Below are 7,043 nucleotides of genomic sequence, written 5' to 3'. Positions count from 1 at the left end.
CGGGGCCGCGCCACCCGGCAGCACCCCGGCGTGGGACCGCGCGGAGCGAGCCCAGCCCGCCGCGGCGGTAAGTACGGGCCTGAGCAGAGGGGCTGAAGGCGGCACTTCCCGGCACGGTCTGGGTGAGCGTTGGTTTGGCAGCTGTTCGCCCCGGGGCGGACAGGGGTATGCCGGATTTCGGGTGTTTTTCTTTTCCCGAGCAGGACGGTGTGGCGGTGGAGACGCGGGGGCACCCGAAGGAAGCTGCTGTCCTGAGGGACAAGATGTTGCTCGCCAGCCGTAACGCACCTCGCTGCACAGCAGCTCCCACCAGGAGCCGAAACTCGGCCAGGAGCCATGTGCCAGGCCCCGTCACCTCTCACCTGCCTCACCCCACGGGCCGAGGCTCCCGGCCGGGCACCAGCCCCGACCTCTGCGTCTTTCAAAACGTACCCCTCTGCCTTGAGTTAGGCTAAAGTGCAGACATAACGGAATTCAAACCCAATTTTCAGTTTTTCCTTCCTTAAAACTAACAGTCTTCTGCAAGAACGTGAGATACACAGCAAAGTCAATTCTGGGACAAAACCTTTTAATTTATGAGTGCCACTTAGGTATGTGAATGACTTTGATTACTTAAAAAAATATGGTTTGCAGATACATTGCATTCAGCATATATGAAGTATATTCATCAGCCAGGCACAGCGCTTATTTTATGGTTGCTGTGTGGAGACATCCTGGCCCTCCACTAACCTACTTTCCCCTCTATTTGAGAATGGCAAGAATAGATTACTAATGCTGGGTTGCAGATCTGTGCACAACACAGATATTACCAATTCTGCCTCTTCCTTATAAAGTGACATCTGTCAAATTATCTAAGATCTTCACCTCCCACAAGTACAAAGCATAGCTGCAAGTTTCTTAGCAATTTGGTATTAACTTGAAGTAAAAATTAGTATGTTTACTTGCTAAATAAGTCTGTTCCAGGATGTATATTTAGTAACAGCTATACATTTTTTTTGGCAGAGAGAAGTGATCTGATACCTCAACCAAGACTTATTTAAGGACTTGATCTCAGAGAAGACTTCTCAGACTTTACCTAAGCAAATTACACCAGGAAATTGCTAGTACTTAGGCATGAAGTAAACCAGTGCTAGTTCACTCTGCAATATTAATATTTAGCAGCTGGCATAGAAACTATTTGCAAGGTTAAAAACAAAACATACTCATAATCCCACAATCCATACAATAGCATAAGTGAACATACACCTCATTTCCTGGTAAGTATATCCTGCTGCAGTATGCTGCTTTTAAAACCTGCCAAGTTAAAGAAATTCAGTCGCTTTGTTTATACTCATTTGCATCCACTTAATACAAACCCTTGCTACCCTTACAAAAACATATATAAACAAGCATTCTTTCTGCACTTTTGCTTGCAAACTGTTGCCTGCAAGTCATTCCGCTGATATGGTTGGGACTCCTTGTTTAAATAAAGCATCAGTTGCTATGACTAGGGTAACAGGAGACGAAGAGGAAGATCCCGTTCATTACATCTTCTCTTAGACATGCAGTTTAAATAAAAGACCAAGATGTCTTTTAAACTGTCGTAGATGATGAAAAATAATCAGATCTTTGCAGTATCTTGCCACATGTTAAAAGGCACCTCACACATGTAGGACAGTGCCTTAAAAGCACCTGGCTCACCAGCTGATCATACATTGAAATGCACAGCTGGGTTACCATAACTACATAGTCTCTGGTGAGCTCTACCAAGAAAGCTCTCCCCTGTCTCAATGTTGCCCAGTGCCAGTCCCAGTTAAATATACATATGTCCAAATAGACAAAGATTAAGGGATAGCACTAACATTTATTAAGAATGAATACATGGAAAATTAGAATAGTAAAGTAAAACAGCAGCAATGCAAGAGTTCAGGGTTCCATACTTAAAATCCTTATGGTAAGCAAGAAGGGAGTCCCTGGGACAGATGGTAGCGTGGCAGCTTCTGTGCAGAAAGTCTCCCCAAAGCATCTGACAATTCTGGGGTCTTTGTAGCCAATTTTTATACTTTCTGGGGAGAGATGTGGTAATCATCACTCTTGTGCACAGAGTTCTGGTAATCACACAGACAGTTGTGGTTTTGTTGTCCTACACAGCTACATGGCTGTGATCAATTCCATATATGGATTAATTTACATAATTGTGGCTCATTTGTAACACTCAGCTAGCCCTTTAGCTCTGTTACTGCCGACCTGTATCAAGAGTCACAATCATGGGCACGTTTTAGCAACAGTAATGTCCAGGTTTAAGGCCTGGCGCAGGCCAAAGCCCACTGTCATCCTGTATCACTGAGGGACCAAGAGTGAGTGGGCACATACTGCAGGACTCCCCACTGGAGCACTCATTAAACAGCACCTGCTGCGTGGCAGAAATGAGTACCCGCTGCAAAATACAGGAAAGCAGAGTGTGAATTCTACAGATCATCTCCAGATGAGACTATATAACTTTAAAAATACATGTAGCTGGTGTATTTCCCCTCTGCAGTTCATAGAAAACTTGCTTTCTCAATGTGTTAGAGCTGACACTGATTTGAAAGTAACCCTTTCCTTGTGAAGCCACCTTGCTTCACTGTTACCAGTTTATAGTATCACAGCAGGACAGAACATCTTCATTAATATTTTTTAGAAACTTCAAACATACTCTAAAAGAATTCCCTTATTACACAGCATCATAAATGTACATACTGCTCTTCCTTGAATGCCCTGCAATAAAACTTCATGGTCCAGTGGCCAGATGGATAACCTTTCTCTCATCATGGTAAGCAGTCAGCTCAGTGTCACCCACCCAGAATGTTCAAAATTAAATCCAACCCAAATAGTACTGAATAAGTATTAGTCATTCTTTTGAAAAAATACAATAAATATTAGATCTTTCTTTTCTAGTTTTCAGGAGCAGAATAGTCTGCTATCAAGGTTTCTTACATAAACACTACGTATCATCATCAGGCATAACTTGAGGTAGTAGATACGGGGAAATCTCCTTTCAGTGGGATTGTACTGAATAATTAAGAAAGTGCCACAGACCTACCTACAAGGGAAAGCTTGACTCTAGCTGAAGTCCAAGAAAGCTCATTTAGTTTTGCTAACTGCTAAGGAAGAGGACCTCAAAATTCAGATCAGAACAGAGAGGAGTAAAATGCCTATGTACTATTTTTCCCATAAGAATGTGTCAAATGGGGGTTAGCAAGATTTATCACAGTAGTAACCATTGAATCAAGGACACCTGAAGAACAGAATCATTAAATTTAATTATTCCAAAGATAAAAAACCCAAGCAACAAAAATCCTGAAAAACATTAAAACTGTGAGCGTTTTCAACTTTGCCACAGGAGTTATTTGTGCAAGAAACTTTTATCACAGTAAGTCCACAAGCTACTCCTAAATCTTTAGAAAAGTAAGAGAACTTAACTGGCAGACAGTGAAGAAAAGGGGTTAAAGAAAAGAATTGATAGGCTGCATGGTGAAAATAAGGATGATTACAGCAGGAGTTTCTGGAGACATCTGCATTGCATCTATAAAGGTAACCATACAATCAGGTCAAAGGTCAATTTAAAAACCTTTACATACACCATTTACAGAACAGAGACATCATTTCAAACATTACATGTGGTAAAATCCAGAGTTTATCCCAATTGTTCTTGAGGAATTGATTGTGGGATCAATTACAGTGAAATTATAGTTTCTCCCCTATTCCGAGACCTTCACTTTGGTGCTCACAGGCACCAAATACATTTTGGTGTCCTCATGAAAAATATTTACTCTATTAGCATCAAATAATACATGTTCTTAATAACTCTGTATGTCTTCTCTCTCTTTTTCCCACCAAAATCAATTTGATATTTGTTGGTTTAGGTTTCATGCAAACAGCAGATACTGCAGTACCCAGGACTACTGACTGATCTGGTCAGGCAACCGATTATATGAATAACATATGTTTACATACAGGTTATAAATAAGATTATTTTTAAATTATGTCTGTAATTAGAAGGAAGGCCTCAAGTTCATGGGACAATTGGAAGAAGTAGAGGTAGACGGGGAACTTGATTTAGCAGGCTTGTACTTCTAGGAATGAAGGTCAAGAGTTTCCAGAATTATGATTTCCAGGTTTCCAGAATTATGATTTCCAGATTTCCAGAATTATGATTATGAATTCCAACATCCTTGGAAAAGTATTAAACTATATTATGATTCCAAACACAAATCAGTCTCAGCTAGAGATAAGGAAAATATCTGGAATCAGAGATCACTAGTGTCTTTATTTCAGATGCTTTTGGTATCTTATTTCCTTCACCTGCTTCTTTTAATTAAGAGATCTAAAACATGCCCAACAAGGGTATTACATGTCTTCTTCTTACCTTTTCATATATTTAAACAAATATTTAATATGTAGCATTCCATCTTGACTTGGAGCAAGGTATCTTCTTTGACACAGTATTGCAACCCAGCCTTGTTTCCATCCTTCTTTCGAACAAGCAGTTCTCTTCTGTAAGTGATATTCAAGTCATAGAATCACAGAATACCAGGTTGGAAGGGACCTCAATGATCATCTGGTCCAACCTTTCTTGGCAAAAGCACAGTCTAGACAAGATGGCCCAGCACTCTGCCCAGCTGAATCTTAAAAGTGTCCAGTGCTGGGGAATCCACCACTTCTCTAGGGAGACCATTCCAGTGGTGATTGTTCTCATTGTGAAAAATTTTCCTCTTGTGTTCAACTAGAATTTCCCTGGGAGTAACTTGTACCCAGTACCTCATTTTTTCCATGTGACTCCCTGTAAAAAGGGAGTCTCTATCTTCTTTGTAGCCACCCTATAAATATTAGAACATGGTGATAAGGTCTCTCCCTAAGCATTCTCTTCTCGCAGCTGAACAAACCAAATTCTCTCAGCCTTTCCTCACATAGCAGGCTTCCCAGTCTCTTGATCATCTCTGGGGCCCTTGTCTGGACCTTCTCCAGCCTGTCCACATCTTTTTTGTATAGCAGGGACAAAAACCAAACACAGTATTCCAGGTGTGGCCTGACAAGCAGAGTAGAGTTAGATAAAGACTTCTCCAGAGTAGAGTTAGATAAAGACTTCTCCATCTCTGCTGGCGATGCCCTTGTTGATGCAACCCAGCATCCTGTTGGCTTTCTTTGCCGTTGCAGCACACTGGTCACTCCTATTGAGCTTGTTGTCTGCCAGCACCCCCAGGTCCCTTTCCAGAGAGCTGCTCTTCAGCCAGGTAGATCCCAGTGTGTGCTGCACTCTTCTCAAATTCTTGTTGAACTTAATAAGGTTCTTGTTAGCCCATACTTCTAGCCTATTCAGGTCTTTCTGCAGGGTGCCTCTCCCTTCCAAAGTGTCCACTTCCCACTCAGTTTACTCAGTTTGGCATTGTCAGCAAACTTCATCAGGGTACAAATGATCCCATGACCCAGATCACTTATTAAGAGATTAAACAGTGTTGGGCCTAATATCGATCCCTGGGGCACCCCACTTGTGACAGGTTGCCAGTTTGAAAAAAGAGCTATTTACCACCAGTGCAGCCTGGCAGCCAGCTCCCTACCCACCACACAGACCACTTGTCTAGGCTGAAATGCATCAGTTTCTCTAGGAGGATGCTGTGGGCGAATGTATCAAAAGCCTTGAGAAATCCAGGTAAACAATGTCCACTGCTCACCCCACATCAACCGAGCAGGTTATTCTGTCATAGAAGGTGACTGGGTTTATCAAACACAATTTGCCCTTGGTGAGTCCATGCCACCTTTTCCCAATCATGTGCTTCATTTGACACGTGATAGCCCCCAGGAGGACTTGTTCCATAACTTTCCCAGGGACTGAAGTAAGACTGATGGGTCCATAATTTCCTGGATCCTTCTTTAAGACCTTCTTGTAGATGAGGGTGACATTCGCCTTCTTCCAGTCTTCTCAGGCATCCCTTGATCTCCACAACTTTTCAAAGATTATGGAGAGTGGCCTCGCAATGACATCGGCCAGCTCTCTTAACACCCTTGGGTGGGTAACATCGGGGCCCATCGATTTGTAGGGGTCAAGCTCCTGTAATAGTTTGCATACCAACTCTTTCTTCACTGATGGTGGGCCTGTGTTTCATTGTCCTTTGATTTAGCCCATCAGTTTTCTGCAATGCCAGTGAAACTGAGGTTTTGTTTAAGAAGGCTTCAAACTGTTAGTTTCCTGTCATCCCAGCACTTTGGATAATAGACCTGTAGCGTATTTTCTTAAAGCATAAGCTATTACAGTATGCCACACTGTATAGTTGCCAGTATATTTGTCAATATGTATGAATATTATACATGGATATATGTATACACAGATGTACACATGCACTTACCTACCCCATATATAGAAGGACATACACACACCCCCTATAATTTATGCCAACATCAGCAGACAATCTGATTTAACTATCATAGTAGAAAAATATTCTTGTAACTAAATAGACATACTGGTATAGTAGCTTTAGAAAATGCCTAAATGATTTCATCATCAAAATGATGTATTTATGACAGTTCTAGGTTAGATGGAATGTAGTATGCTGGGGAAACATAACAGGAGAAGAAAATACTGGTTTCTGTCTTGGTGAATGATGGAAGTTTGTAGCTCAAATACTCTGTCCTTCCTTCTGACCCAGATGATCATATGTATGGACCCTCCCTGTATCAGGCCAATGTGCTTCTGGCCAGTCTACGCTGGAATGATGACTAGAATCTTCCAGTCTGTGTCCTGTAGCTCTGAAGATTCAAAATGCAGTTTTGGCACGAGTACAAGGTAAAATGCCAAGTGACTGAGACAGCAAGTGCATTGCTGTGATAGAACACCATCTCAGATTGTAACAGCTTCTGCACCTGATTCTCACATAGCATTTCTATTTATGAGCAAATAGGAATGTTGCAATTGTACTTACATTAATTTTGAAGTTTACTTAAAGTTTACTAAAACTGATTTAGAGCAATAATATTTTTATAGGAAAAAGTTATTTAGATCTTGATTAAATCAATTTTGAGGCTCACTG

The 7,043-nt window shown here is 41.5% G+C and overlaps 1 long non-coding RNA gene across 1 annotated transcript; it reads left to right on the top strand.

Annotated features, from left to right (window-relative positions):
- LOC113482246 lies at positions 1-2,956 on the top strand. Its single transcript, XR_003398803.1, has 3 exons — positions 1-67; positions 204-590; positions 1,003-2,956. It is a non-coding gene; the product is annotated as an uncharacterized LOC113482246 (long non-coding RNA).
- The last annotated feature ends 4,087 nt before the right edge of the window (positions 2,957-7,043 follow it).

Source organism: Athene cunicularia, assembly GCF_003259725.1.
Source record: "Athene cunicularia isolate RWA chromosome 7 unlocalized genomic scaffold, athCun1 chr7_part1, whole genome shotgun sequence".
NCBI classification, from domain to species: Eukaryota; Metazoa; Chordata; class Aves; order Strigiformes; family Strigidae; genus Athene; species Athene cunicularia.
The sequence above is the reverse complement of the archived record's forward strand: the minus strand, read 5'-3'. Positions and strand labels throughout refer to the sequence as shown.